Here is a 15,359-nt window from a genome sequence, read left to right as displayed (position 1 = left end):
AAGGTGGCCAGGAAATTGCACTTCATAGGGTACACTCTGAAAGCCACGGTGGACCATCTCCCCCCTGCTGGCAGTGGGTGTGACTCAGCCAACTGGGTGCTTTTCTCTGGACTTAGAATATGGTGCAGACAGTGATACCCAGAGGCAGAAGATGCAGGTGAGGCTGCTGCTGAAAAGACAACATCTCCCAGCTCCTTGGTCTTTCAAGTCTGGCTCATCAGTCTTCCTTCAGTGCTGTGACACACTTCCAATAATGTCCCTTGTTTAGGATAATAAAAAAGAGGTGCACGCTGTGGCCTCCAAGCAAGCATGCCTGCCTGACTGGAGATGTGAGGACTCCTGCGTGGTAACTGAGGAAGAGCAGCAGCCACTGGGGCAGTCCCTCACCCTCTGCTTGGCTCTGATCTCTCAGCCTTGCACTCACTCATCCGTCTCCTTTCTTTTCTTTCTCTCCCATTTTCTGTTCCTTCTCTAAGTTTCAAAGTGGACATTGTCACTCAGAGTCACTGCTTGAGGATTTTTGGTGTTTTCCTGCTCAGTGTGAAAGAGGCTGCTGGCCTCCCTGTCACAGCTGTCAAACTATGCCTGGAAGCCACGTGACCTGCACGAGTGAGGTGATGCTTCACGCTGTGCTCCCTGTCTGAAGGTTGCAACACTTCAACAACACCCAGATAAGGAGAATTAAAAAACAGGGAGGTAGAGAGATAACCTGCAATTTTCAAACCCCCACAAGTTATTAGAAAACAACAACAAAACACCTTCCTTAAAAAATCTCATTTGCAACAAATGAATCTCTCATTCAGGGGCCCTGCCTATGACTCAAGTCTGAAAACCCCACAAGCCCCACATAAATTGTACCCCACCTCTCATTGTTAGTCATTTGGCTCAAATTTTACTGAGCATAATAAATTAACAAAAAAAATTAACAGGCAACTATAGAACAGAGACATTCAGCAGAGGAGGGGGAGGGAGAGGGATCAAAACAGGAGAGGGAAGAGCACAAGGGACTATGGCGATGGCTTACTGGGGAACTGGTGGTGGGAATTTTATGGGACTGCACCTGAGAGGAGAAAGCAAACATTGTGCAAAAATGAACAATGATGTAAAATAGATACAAATACATTAAAAAAAAAAAAAACCTTTCCACTGTCGATAACCCCCAGTCTCTGCTTGGTATTCTCTTGGAAGCAAGCGCCTGTGTTCTCTTCCTGGTTGTTCTGAGCCCCTTTTTTTGTGTTCAGCTACTCAGGACATTCTCTAATCATGTAATTCCTATTTGGTATAAAATTATCAAATGAACCTCTATTTTTATTGATATAGAAAACATCTGAAGTCATTTTTTAAAATAATAAATATTTGTAAGAAAAATACTTGCAGTTATTTCTTTTTCCTTTGGGGACGCGCCAGTAATGGAGGTGGCATCACAGCCCAGCTGTTTCCCACCCACTAATGCTGTGGAATTCGTAAATCCTATTCTCAGCTCCAGCTGCCAGCAGTTTGCAGGAAAGACTATCTAATGTAGGTTTTTCTGACTCATTTTCTGTTCTCATAGATACAGGAGCCAACAGGGTGAAGGGACCCTGATTTGACCTTAGGCCTGGAGGAATAAAAAGTATCTGGGCCACACACTTATCACTATTTGAAGTAACATTTTTGTAATGTACTAAAAAAAATATGACACTGAAACTTTTCCTCAGGTAAGAACACCAAGTTTAACTGAAGTTTTGGACAGTAGGGGTTGGATGGATAATTACCATTCAATGTAAAATACCACATTAGCTTAGAAGATAACTCTACAGTGCTTACCTCAGAGGAGAGTGACAAGAAAATATCTCTACAGAACAGAAAACATCTGTTAGAGGACAGTGAGAAATGAGAAGTTAGGTAGAAGTCAAGTTTAATAAAGTTCTTTTGCAAGCAATAAGGTCAAAGACACTCTTGAATCATCGTTCACACAGATGTTCTTTGACTAATATGGTTGGGGGATGTAAGACTTAGTGAGAACTTTGACAACTGGTGACCAGTTTCCTGATAAGGGGGTCCAGAGTATTCCAAGAAAGTGAGCTCAAGAAGAGCAAGCCCTTGCCCTGCCAGTTCATTATCATTTACCCAAAACTTGCTACATAGGAGGTGGCTGAACAGACCAAAGGCTTACTGAGTCTGGAACAGACTTTGAACAATCAAGAAGCGATCCCCTAGCCAAAAATGATATCTAATTTAATAATCTACAAACAAATTCATTTTATGGGTTGCAAAACAATTTCTGATATTTGGTGCAAAGGGTCAGGTAAACATGTTCATCTACATTAGTCGGTTCGTATTTTCTTTGGAACTAACTCCCCTAACTCAGCCAAAGAAAACTGGTTAGGCCTTTAAGATGAAACACAGAGGAAATCATTAGTAGCTACTTGCCTCCCATGAACAGTGTAAGGAATGAGCCAACTGTAACTTCCAACCTAAAAGCATTCAAAATTATGCCATTTCAAATGGATATGACCATGCAAATGATGGAACAACTTAATTTGGAAGGATACTTACAATGGATGATTAAGTCAGTGCCTAAAAAGCTTATGAACGCCTGGGCTTATAATTGTAAGAAAACTGAAAAGAAAATGAAAATGGAGAAAAAAACCCTACACTTTGTGTAGAGAGTTTTTAACTTACAAGGAGATTTATAACATTTTTAAAGTACATAGAAAAAAAATGGGCAAAACACTCCACAATCCAGGCTTCAGCGATGTCTCTGGAGACTTGATTCCAACAGTATGAGACACAAAAGCAAAAATACACAAATGCAATTATTATCAAACTAAAAAAATCTTCTGCACAGAGAAAGAAACTATCATTAAAACAAAACAACATTGAATGAGAGAAAATAATTGCACAACACACATCAGACAAGGAGCTAATATCCAAGATCTACAAAGAAATCACATAACTCAACAAGAAGAAACCAAATAACCCAATCAAAGGTCTAAACAAGAACTTTTCCAAAGAAGACATGTCTGTCCAACAGACAGATGAAAAAAAAAATGTTCATCATAGCTAATTATCAGAGAATACAAATCAAAACCACAATGAGCTATCACCTCACACCTGTAAGAGTGGCCTATATCAGAGAGACAGAAACAAGTGTTGTCAGGAGTAGGGAGAAAAAGGAACTCCTTCTCTCTGTTGGCGGGAAGGAAGACTAGTCAACCTCCATGGAAAGCAGCATGGAGGTTTCTCAAAATATTTTAAAAAATCTACTATATGGTGCAGCAATTCTACTCCTCTGTATTCACCTGACGAATGCAAAAAAAAAAAAAAAAAAAAACTTAACTCCAAGTACTATTTACACGCCTATGTTCATTGCAGCACTATTCACAATTGCCAAACTATAGAAACAACCTAAGTGCCCAATGACAGGTGAGTCGATAAAGATGTGGTATGCACACACAATGGAATACCACTCAGATATTAAGGAAAAATGAAATCTTGCCATTCGGAATAACATGGATGGAACTGTAAGGGATTATAGTAAGCAAAATAAACCATAAGTCAAATAAGGGACAGGACTAAACCAAAATCCTAGAAATTTGACTGCAGAACTGACTGACGTTACCAAAGCAGAAGGGAGTATGGGGAGATAAGGGGCGAGGGTGTCCAGTGGACGATGATGGAGTGTTATTGGTGCTCTGTTGGGTGGGCATGATTTGAAGAGGTGTGAGCCTCTACCCCTAAAACATACAGTGTTGTAAACCAACATTATCTCAATAAAATATATAAGTTGAACTTTAAAAAAATTTAAGTACTTCTCTTATATTAATTAAGCTGTATAAGGATCTCATTTTAAAGCTTGAATTTGAAATACAGAATAGACTTAGAAGCAAAAAATAACTTCAGATTATCTGCAACAAAAATATGGTATCCTTTCAAAGATGTAGTTGAGGGATCAGAATGTCTTAAGTATCCTTCATTCTGCCTTTTGGTGACTGGTCCTACCCTGTCCCCACATTTTTCTTGGGCACAAGGCTGGCCTGCTGGGTGAGACATCTCTCAACCTACCCCTTCGCTAGATGTATTTACTTATGACTAGGCCTGGGTCAGTGACACAAGAGTGAATATGATTTGGTTAATCTCCCTAAAGACCAGGCTATGCATCCTGGTTTCTTTCTAGCTTCCTTCCTGGTAGTTAGAAACGGGATGTCAGGATGGAACCAATCTTTGTTGCCAATTAGCTCATTTGCTCTGGTCCACCCAGATCTGGAGAAGTGCTAGAGAAACAAGCATGCACATTATATAAGCCCCTGGGTTTGGGTCGCTTTTGCTCTAATAGCTTAGACTGTGACTCTTGTTAATATCTAGGGAAGAATACAACAAAGGAGAATTAAATAAGAACTGTATATTGTATTGCTTCCAGGTAGATCTGTAGATACCTGTGTATCCAAAACTACCATCGAGAGAAAAAAAAGGCAAAGCACAAATTGGGAGAAAATATTTGCAGTACAAAGGACTCATACTTAGAATACAGAACGTGTGTCTAGAAGAACTCCTGTGACTCAATGATAGTATATATTTTTCTACGTCAAGGGACTTATTCCAGGATAAGTCCATTGGTAGCCTAGGTTTCTTTTAACATTGTGCCTTGTGGAGGGCATCATACGTATCTGTTCTGCCTCCTGTACTTCCTGAATGGAGCTGGTGCCAGCTGTCCATTTATTGCCTTTCAGCTACATATATTCACTTTTTTGTTGTTGTTGCTCTGTGGAATGGATCTGGTCCCTTCACCTATTTTCCCTTTCTGGCTAGTCTTGAAGCTTTGTCAGTAGAGGCTGGTGCAGATACACTGCAGGGGAAAGAGCTGGCTTCCTGGCTCTGCTGCGCTCCAGCAAAGGGCTTCAAATGTCCCCAATTCCACTGGCTCCCTTGGGTTTTGTGGCAGATCACTTCCAGTCAGACCCTTCCCTATCAACAGATCTCCCCCCTGTAGTAATAATATTACCTCTGGGGAATTTCCAGAGAGGTGGTTTGCAGTCAGATGGTACCATAGATGGTACCATAGAGATGGCACCACAGAGATTCCTCTGTGCCCTCTCCAACAGGTCAGCACAACAGCGCCGGGGGTGGGGTCCCTCTCTTGGGCCCTTTCTCAGCCCCATGTGCATCACGATTACTTCCTGGAGCTATAATTCCTGCACGTTAGAGTTCTTTCTCCTAGCCAAGGCTTCACAACTACAGTCCCGATTGGACCCAGACCGCCTTGAGGGAAATATCCAGTCATCTTTATGTGCTCACTTTAATACTAATAACTAAAAGCTAAAGTCATTCTGAGCAAGTCAAACAGGCCTCTGAAATTCAAATGAGAAGGGACAGCCTTCTCCTTTTTCCCTTCTAACACTATGTAGTTTGCTTATAAATCAAGTGATGACTGAAGATTTCAGGAAGATGTGCTTTGGCGCCTTCGCTCCTCCAACTCTCTAAAGCTCAGATTACCAGCTCCAGGAGCCAACTCTCACATTCTACCAGGGCAAAACCTTTTCATTGTTAGTAACATTATTTGGGATATTTTCCCAGCAAAACTAATAAATCTCCCAAATGCCAATGAGACACTTGGCATCCTGATAGGGCTATCCCCCTCCTGCTGTTCTTTTCTCTTGGCTCTGCAGTAAAATTTCACCATACTCCTTTATCTAGGTTGCTGTCCAGACAGCCCCTTCCTCACTTAACTACTGAGTTAGTGAAGTGTAATTCCCAGAACAGCAGAAGGCAGAGTAGTTTGCTGCTGTGCAGATGAATTCCCCTTGGGGATGGTCTGCCAGAGGCATGTGGTCCCCAGCAACTCCCCACTGCCCTCTCCCTAGCATTCTCCTGTAAGCGAGGGGCTTGGGCCTGGAGAATGGGACCCTCTGCTTCTCCAGGCTCACTGCACCACCCTGCCCCTCACACAGTGAGTGATCCCACCAGCCAGCTCTGCTTCCTCATTCTTGGGAGCAAAGGACAAAGTTCTTTCTAGTCTTGGAGCATGTGAGCAGACTTCTGCCTAGAGCATCACCCCCACGTCCCTCCTCATCCTCCGTGTCTCATTCAAGTCTCTCGAAGATCTTCATCCAGACATTCTGTGACCCCCTGCTCCCCCATTTCTCCAAAGCTAAATGAAGTATTTCTGCTAGCTTCTGTCACCGCTCCCTTTTTCTCATAACATATCTCAAATTTGTAATTATATATTTGCACACTTGTTTGGTTATTACCTGATTTCCTCCCCAGACTTCAAGATCCACGATGGCAGGGGCTACACCTGTTTTAATCACAATAGTACCCCTGAGTGGGCATATGCAAGTGTTCAGACAAGTGCTCAAAAGACAGTGGAGGAGACAGTGTAATATGGATTTGGGAATTATGCTGCTGGGTCTAAAACTTGGTTCTGACACTTGGTTCTAACTACGTGCCCTTGGACAATTAATGTCAGTTTCACCATCTACAAAAGAGAGATGATAATTGCACCTCCCTAAGGGTTGTTAAAATGATTGAGTAAATATTTGTAAATCAATTTATTACATGCCTGTTAAATGATAATTTGGAATCAAGCTATTAAATATCATGTTGCCCTTCTAAAGAGAGGAACTAAATTAACTTTCAGGTTCAAAAATTCCGTAATTGATACCTATCAAGTCAGAAGAAGCTATTTAAAAATAATATTCCAGGTTGACTATGACACAGTAAAACTCTTAGATTCATACATCACTGATGGAACATCAATGCAACTGCCCTTTTTGAAATTCAATAATAAACTTTAGGAGTAATTAAAATATTCGAGTACCTAGGAATATATGTAAAACTGGACAAAGCCCTATAGTTAATAAATAATATGTCAATGTTAATAATAATGTTTTTCCTAAAAATCTGGACTGTTTTAGCACATTTTGAGATATATAATAATATATAGCTAATACCAAAACTTGCAAAATTTTTCAACATGGAAAGCATTTATGATAAGTTAGAAAATAAAGCCAATATTCAAAATTACATTAAAAAAATCCCATACTATGATCTCACTATATTATTCTAGTGTGTATGCGTGTGTGTGAAGACATGAAAATGTAATTAATATGTTAAAATGGTAAAATTCTGGGTATCTTAAAATTTTAAATTTTTGTTACTGTTGATAATTTGATACTATGGATTCAACATTCTGAAAATTTATAATTGAGCTTATTGATGACTCACACCAGCAAAAGCAATTTTTGTTCTGAAAATCATACAATCATCCAGTCCTGCCTATATATATGAAGAAATTAGATGCAGGAAATTAGAAGAAATAATGGCTTTGTCTGTGTCAACCCAGGAAAGTCAGACTTTCCCAATACACACCAGTTTTTCTTGACTAAAAGGTGTTATTAAGGTGATTTATTTTCACATTAATATGTTTTTTCTTAAAGATTTATATTTGGGGGGCCTCCCTGGTGGCGCAGCCTCTAGAGCGCCGGTTCGATCCCTGGCCGCCGGCGAGGGTCCCACATGGCGCAACAGACCTCTCCTGCCATGCCCGCTTCTCCCCTCAGCAGTGTATTTCGTCTTTCTGCCTGTTCTGCTCCCCGCTCTGGCTCTGGTGGATTCTTTCACCCTTCCGCACTTCTGACTATACCCAGTGCTTGTATAAATAAATAAATAAATCTTTAAAAAAAAAAGATTTTTTTTTTTTAATTTATACAATAGCTGGGGTATAGGCCAGAGGGGTGGAGGGTGAGAGGATTCACCAGAGGCAGAGTGGGGAGCAGAACAGGCAGAGAGATCGAAAGCACTGCTGAGGGGAGCAGCAGGTGAGAGAGGTGAGGTCTGCCGTGCCATGTGGGAATCTCCCTGGCCGGCCGGGAATCAAACCCATGCTGCAGAGGCTGCGGATAGCTTCACAGCGCTGTGCTCAACTGGCTGCACCATTGGGGAGGCCCTATTATGTTTTTTTAAAGGCCTCCCTGGTGGCACAAGGGGTTAAGACACAACCTATGAAGCTAGCTGCAATCTCTGCAACACGAGTTCCAATCCCCAGGGAGCTACCCACATGGCGCAGCAGACCTCTCCTGACTCGCCCACTGCTCCCCTCAGCAGTGTATTTCAATCAGACTGTTCTGTTCCCCACTCTACCTCTGGTGAATCCTCTCACCCCACCACACCTCTGGCCTCTACCCCAGTTCTTGGATGCATAAATAAATAAATCTTTAAAAAAATATTTTTTTAAGAGCCTACCTTTTTAAAGTAAATGGTTCACATGCCCTTTTAAAGTAAATGGTTCATGTACAAACACTAATAGCTGATTTAAAGAAAGGCAAGTTTGTTGTGGATGTAGCACAGCCTTTTTAGATCCACAAACAGCTGACATTAGGATTTTTCATACTCTGGCAATTTCAGAGAAAATAAAATGTGCTTCCAGATAATAAGACAAGCTTCTGAGATCACTGGATAAACTGACTTTAGATTCTCAAGGCAACAGAGATCAGACAGAAAATGCAGTTGATGAAGGCAATGCAATATCCACCAAAATGTAATTTTTCCAGAAGGCTCCTCACTTTTATCCTGTCTCTGGTTCTTCTCTGCCCTAGTCATTAATTCAGGGATTGCCAAAGCCCAGTTCAGGATCTAGAGAAGTGACAGAGGAATTTTACTAAGACATGGATAGGAATTTGCAGAAAAACAGGTATGCCTGAAATCAGAAGAATATAAAGCAAAGTTACCCAACAGAGCATTCTTGGAAGAATGTAATTCCTAGAGTTCAAAGAAAAGGGGTCTGAGATGCCTAGGAGGAAATCCAGGAGGAAGTCACACAAGATTGGCTTCCAAGGTAGAATTCCCTCCCCACTTATGTATGTTTGTGTGTATATGTGTGTGTATGTGTATATATATATATATATATATATACTATACATACATATATATACACACATATATATTTTAGTTAACTTAAGAAATCTAAGATGCAAATTCGTAGCTGGGTAACCAGGCAATAATGTTGCAATGCAAAGACATCTTAACCCAATTAACATCACTCAGCATTTCCTTTCCAATTGCTATGAAATATTTGCTCCTCTCCACCAAGTCCTCCTTGCAAACTCTCCTCCCTTGCTGGATGAGTCACATGTATTGCTTCACAAATTACCCTGTTATTAGTCTCAGGCACAAGTGAGTGATGTAGGCAAAAGCAAGAAGTCAGGAACCTGACTGCCAGTGACTCACCAAGGGGCCCAAGACCAAGATCCTGTGTCAGTTTTCTCACCCGTGAGACTAGAGGGCTGGTTTAGTGTCTGCAAGGACCGCCTGTGCATCGTGCTGCAGACCCAGGTAAAGAGTCAGCAAGAGCACCACACAAAATGCAAGCATGCTATAGATGGCTACATGAGAAATGCAAAAAAAAAAAAAAAGAAAAGAAAAGAAAGAAAGAATGTGGCGCTCAAGAAGCTCATTGTCTTTCAAACATCTGAAAATTTTAAGAACCAACTATGTCTCTGTAATCAGAAAGCCTGGGTTTGAGGGCCAGCCCAGTCATTGTAATCTTGGGCAATTTGATTTCTTGGAAGCTTTGTTTGCTCACCTGTTAAGTGGTGCTGATTCTACCTACCCCAAAGACCTGTTACAGATTAAGGGAAACAATTGGGTGTGTAAAAATGCTTGAACAGGGCCTCCCCGGTGGTGCAGCGGTTGAGCGCTGGGTTGCGAAACTGCCCACAGTCTCTGCGGCGCCGGTTCGATCCCCGGCTGCTCCCCGGCCACCGGAGGAGGGTCCCACATGACGCGCAGACCTCTCCTGCCGCCCGCTGCTCCCCTCAGCAGTGTCCTTTGGTCCTTCTGCCTGCTCTGCTCCCCGCTCTGTCTCTGGTGAATTCTCTCACCCTCCCGTGCTTCTGACTGTACCCAGTGCTTGTATAAATAAAATAAATAAATAAATAAATAAATAAATAAATAAATAAATAAATAAATCTTAAAAAAAAACGAACACAATAAAGTGCTGGATTAATGTTTTGTAGTAATATTATCTTATTGTCCTAACTGTATTGGGATGGGCAAGAATCACACATCAGGCTGTTTGAAATAGTAAAATTAAGTACTACATTTAAAAGGACTCCCCAAAAAGAGCCTCCCTGGTGGCACGGGGGTTAAGACACAACCTATGAAGCTATCTGCAGCCACTGCAGCAGGAGTGTGATCCCCGGCCAGGGAGTTAGCTATATGGCACAGCAGACCCCTCCTCTCTCACCCGCTGCTCCCCTCAGCAGTGTATTTCAATCAATCCACCTGTTCTGTTCCCCACTCTGTCTCTGGTGAATCCTCTCACCTCCCTGCACCTCTGGCCTGTACCTCAGTTCTTGCATGCATAAATAAATAAATTTTTAAAAAAATACCCAAAAAGGACTCCCCAAATGAGAGTAATGGAACACCCTTCTGTTCCTTCATTGCCGCCGTCCCCCATGATCTCCACAACTCTCACTGTTGGGAGAAGATAACTGGATTCTCCTTCTTTCAGTAAGGAAAGCCTACATAATGCACACGAGAGCTGTGCTAGGCAAAAAACCTAGGGATAAATCCCAGTTTCTACTGTGTGCTGTCATCAGACTCACATGGGGGGAATCCAGACCTCCCCCTACCAACAAAGGGGGGGAGTCATCCAGGAGATGACCAGTGTGAAGCCAATGCCTATGGGCTTCTCAAGAATAAGGGCTTAGGACTCTAGATGCCCATCTTCACTCCTTTCCACCGACACTACCAGGCAGAACAGGTGATTTCTTCCAAGTCTGGAAATGCTCAACTATAAAACGAGAATAACAATTTTCATATTTGTAAAGTCTAGGTCAGGGCTAAATAAGGTTGTGAGTCTAAGTCACTGTGAGTAATGCCTGGTGCACAGCAAGTGCCCAGGAAGCTGCAAGTGTTGATACTGTGGTCACTGCTTACTCCCGCTCATCCATGGTAACTTTCCAGATGGCCATCTCTCACTAATCTCCTACAAACTCCCTGACCTGGATTGAGGGGACCACACCATGTGTTGGTGGGGGAGCAACTTTTCCACGGGCTGAGTGTCACTGAATGACAGGGTAACTCACCTCCCCAGTGACAGGGGATTTCGCACATCATGGAACCGCCTTGGGCAGTGTCATCAAAGGATTCACTTTACGAAAGAGAGTAAGACCTACAGGAGGGCATGGGGCTACGATCTTGAGCAAGAAGGAATTTGGAACATGACTCTCTCACAGAGGAAGAGGAGGCTGAGTTGCTTTTAGGGAAGCACTGGGGGTTACTAAGGTACACTAGTGAAGCAATTCCTGAATTTTAATGTATTTAAATCTATGCTTAAGTAATGTTTAAAGGCAGGGTTTCCTGTCTGGCAGCCTGCTGCCCCCGCAGGATGAAGCACCCCTTGGAAAAGAACGAGATGACAGAGATTCTAGCCATCTTCAGATGAGGGTGGGGTACAGCAGAGGGCAGGGAAGTGGTGAAAGAGGGCAGAAAAATAAACTGAATCACATGTACTCAATGGCTTTACTTTTTCACTCTGAAGTCATTTGGAAAAGTTACAACAATGGAAGGTAGTATTTCCCGCAGGAGAGGGCTGCTGGGAGATTGGACATCTGTGGGGACAGTCACTGTTTTCTCCCTTGAGCAAATAGCAATGTCCTATTTGTCCTGTCTTTTCCTGGATGGGGCCAGAGGCTCCCTCTGCCAATGGCCACCAGCCTTTGAGTTTATTCCCCAATAATTCAGTATCTCAAAGTGGAAAACAGCTAGTACTTTCTGTCTAGCCCCCATCTAGTGCAGGAAGCCCCTCAAAGAAAAAAAAATACACAACACCCAGATTTTAAATAGATGGGGGGTAGCCACAGAGACTAACAAACAAAGAGCTAGACAGACAGAGAGACATCTGCCAAGTCTGGAACATAGAAAGTATTTCATCTGTTTATCATTCTTTTTTTATTTTTAGATTAATGACTAAATCCAAGGCCTTAAAAAATTTAGATACTCTGCCTGCAAAGGTGTTTGGAAGAAAAAAAAAAAAAACACCCTGAGGATATTATATAAGTTGTAACATATATTTTATTTTTTTTTTTTTAAAGATTTATTTTTTATTTACGTATACAAGCACTGGGTACAGTCAGAAGTGTGGGAGGGTGAGAGAATCCACCAGAGCCAGAGCGGGGAGCAGAGCAGGCAGAAGGACCGAAGGACACTGCTGAGGGGAGCAGCGGGCGGCAGGAGAGGTCTGCGCACCATGTGGGACCCTCCCCCGGTGGCCGGGGAGCAGCCGGGGATCAAGCCGGCGCTGCAGAGGCTGCGGGCAGCTTCGCAACCCAGCGCTCAACCGCTGCGCCACCGGGGAGGCCCTGTAACATATATTTTAAATATAAAAACATTTCTAGGCTTTTAAACATCAATATTCATTCTTTCCAAATACGTGTTCATATAATTTTCATTTCGGTTTCTATGATTTCTGCCTATTAATTCAGACCAGCTGCTACGAATAAGGGGAAGCGCTGTGCTGACATGCAGGTGCCTAGGTCAAGGCCATGTCCGCACACACTCTCTCCTGTCCTTCTCCCCTGAGGGTAGGCAGGGCATGTGCTAACGTGACCTTCTGGTTACCCCTCAACTGATCCCGGCTACAGATCTGTGGTTCCTACGTTTTCTTTTTAAAATTCTTCTTTTTAAAACTAATTGGCTATTTCCTCAAATGTTCTGCCCCAAAATACAGCTGGCAGAGGCAGCACTGTGAATGACCAGCTTGGAATTTTGTGACTCTCATGCTGGAACTGGACTGAGCTGACACAGGCCAGGTTGTTGGCTCCATGTGCTGGATAAGGGATTCAGTGTCCCTTGGTGTCCTTAAGGTTAGAGAAACAAAGGTACAAAATGTCCTAAGGTGGATCCAGAGGAAGGAATGCTCTGAAAGAAAGTGAGCAAAAGAATTATCTCATAATCAACCTAAATACCCCAAGCACATATTGCCTAGCATACATGTAAGAGACACTAGCTTACACCTATGCGGGCTTTCTGCTGAGCCCCAGTGAACCTTCTGTCTAGGGAAGGGAGAGCCCTGATTGCTACTCTTACAAATGAAGCTGCTTCTCTGTGAATTTTAATTCTTGCTAATTCAAAAGGTTGGTTATATTACCCATGGGCCATCTTATGAAATTTAAGCAATTTCAACCTTTGCTTTGTACTAGGTGGATATTTATAGGGTGTGGGGTAGGAGTCCCATTTATACATTCCATAACAATTCTGAAATCACTCAGCCTTTGTCACTCTATCATGAATCAGTCAGTGACACCATTAAATGCCAGCTGGGAAGGACACTGAACTTGATGCCCAGCAGCAGCCCCACCCTTACCCTGGCCTTATTTTTAAAATATCCTACTCTGGGCCTCCCTGGTGGTGCAGGTGGTTGAGCGCCACACTGTAAAGCTGTCTGCAGCCTCTGCAGCACATGTTCAATCCCAACCGGCCGGGGAGAAACCCACATGGTACACAGACCTCTCCTGTCTTGCCCGCTGCTCCCCTCAGCAGTGTATTTTGTCAGTGTACCTGTTCTGTTCCCCACTCTGTCTCTTGTGAATTCTTTTACCCTCCCACACATCTGGCCTGTACCCCAGTTCTTGTATAAATAAATAAATCTTTAAAAAAAAATCCCACTCTGGTTCACCTCTGGCCACATCTCTCTCCCGTGGAGTAAGGAGTCCAAAGGCCCAAGAGCACATGTGCACCCACACCCCACTCCTCCTTTCTAGACTTTATAAGAGCACCTAGGGATCCTAGAATTTCCTACCCAAGCAACTCAAAACCAACTTCTCAGCCTGCATGGGCTCTTCCCCAGGTCTGTCCTGCTAAAAATGGCAGCACAGGGCAAAAAGGAGACTGATGTGGGGGGCGGGGATCAGGAGGCAAGGCCAAGACCTGGACATATACAGGGGTGTCTGCACACATGTGTTCCAGGCTCGTAGCCGAGCAAGAGAAGATGGGCATAGGAGGAGGATGGGACCAGGATGGACACTTCCACAAGTGCTCTGGCCCTGGCCCCTCTAATGACAGGACTGGGTGGATCTGTGGTTCTAGAGGTCCCTGGAATTCTGGAAGCAAAGGATCTGTTCAGACAGTGCCCTGGTGAGGACAGGGGGCTGGTAGCATGACCTGGAGGGAAATTCACCAATCACTCTTGACTGGCCAGCTAGACCACTGTTCTCCAGAGAAAGCAACTTCTCAGTGAGCAGAAAGGAGTTACTTGTTCAGAATCACCAAGGTTTCCCAGTCCTGTCACCAGGAAGCCACCTCTCTACCTGACTTGAGAGTGGACAAGGAAAATGCCTTCTGTAAAAACAGTATAGAAAAGTATAGGTTCATGGGATCACAAACCTCTTCCAAGGTCTCTACTGACCCACCAGGGACTGATTACACAGGGAAGGAGGGTAGGTGTGGGGAAGACCCAGAGGAGGAAGGACCAATGGTGCAGATGAAAGTGTACAGATATGATTCAGGTGACCTGTGGCATCTGGTTTTGTGGCTGGAGATGGGAAATAACACCACCACCTCTTCATAAACCATTACAGAGATGAGCAAGATGGTTAGAATGATAATTATCACTATAACACAAATCAAAGCTGACATTTCTTTCACCAGCATTTGCTCCTTAAATTCTCACAAGGATAAGAAGTATTAACACCCCCAATTAACAACGGAAAAATGAAGTTTAGAGAAATAAAGCTACTGTTCGAGGTGGCCCGCAGCCAGGCTCACACAGGCCCTGTGGGTAGAAATGCTTCTTCTCTTTACATGGCTGGATTTTACCTTTTATCAGGTCAACACTGGTGACCACAAGTTGTGAATAACTCTTCACCAATCACGTGTCATACTTGACTGTCATTTTTGATGATTTTTGAGGAAACACGATTTTGAAAGGTCTTTTCTTACAGGTGAAAGATTGGAGACTAGAGACCACCCAACAGAGCCAACCCTCCCTTCCTCTGGTTGGAACATTAGGGGATTGAATATAGAGGGGGGCATTGGTTGTATCACTGGAGTATAGACAGCAAACACCATCTGAGACTGGGAGATTCTCACACCTGGGGCTGTCAGTTGAAATGTTCACTCAACATCTTCCCTTTGAAAAAGAAAAGAGAAAAAAAGAGAATCTAGAGTATTTCAGAGAGAATAAAGTGGTACATGCTTTGCCCAAACACCACTGCTCCCCAGAACAAGAAATAAATACCATATAATAAGCTTCTAAGTTATAGATGTAATTTTCCAAGATCACAGTTAAAAAAAACAGAAGTAAAGTAAAATATAAATGAAAACAATTACCTTGAATGTATTTCACAGTTATTTACCAAGGAATGCAAACACTATGT

The sequence above is a fragment of the Talpa europaea genome, assembly GCF_964194135.1.
Source record: "Talpa europaea genome assembly, chromosome: 14".
Classification (NCBI taxonomy): Eukaryota; Metazoa; Chordata; class Mammalia; order Eulipotyphla; family Talpidae; genus Talpa; species Talpa europaea.
The sequence above is the reverse complement of the archived record's forward strand: the minus strand, read 5'-3'. Positions refer to the sequence as shown.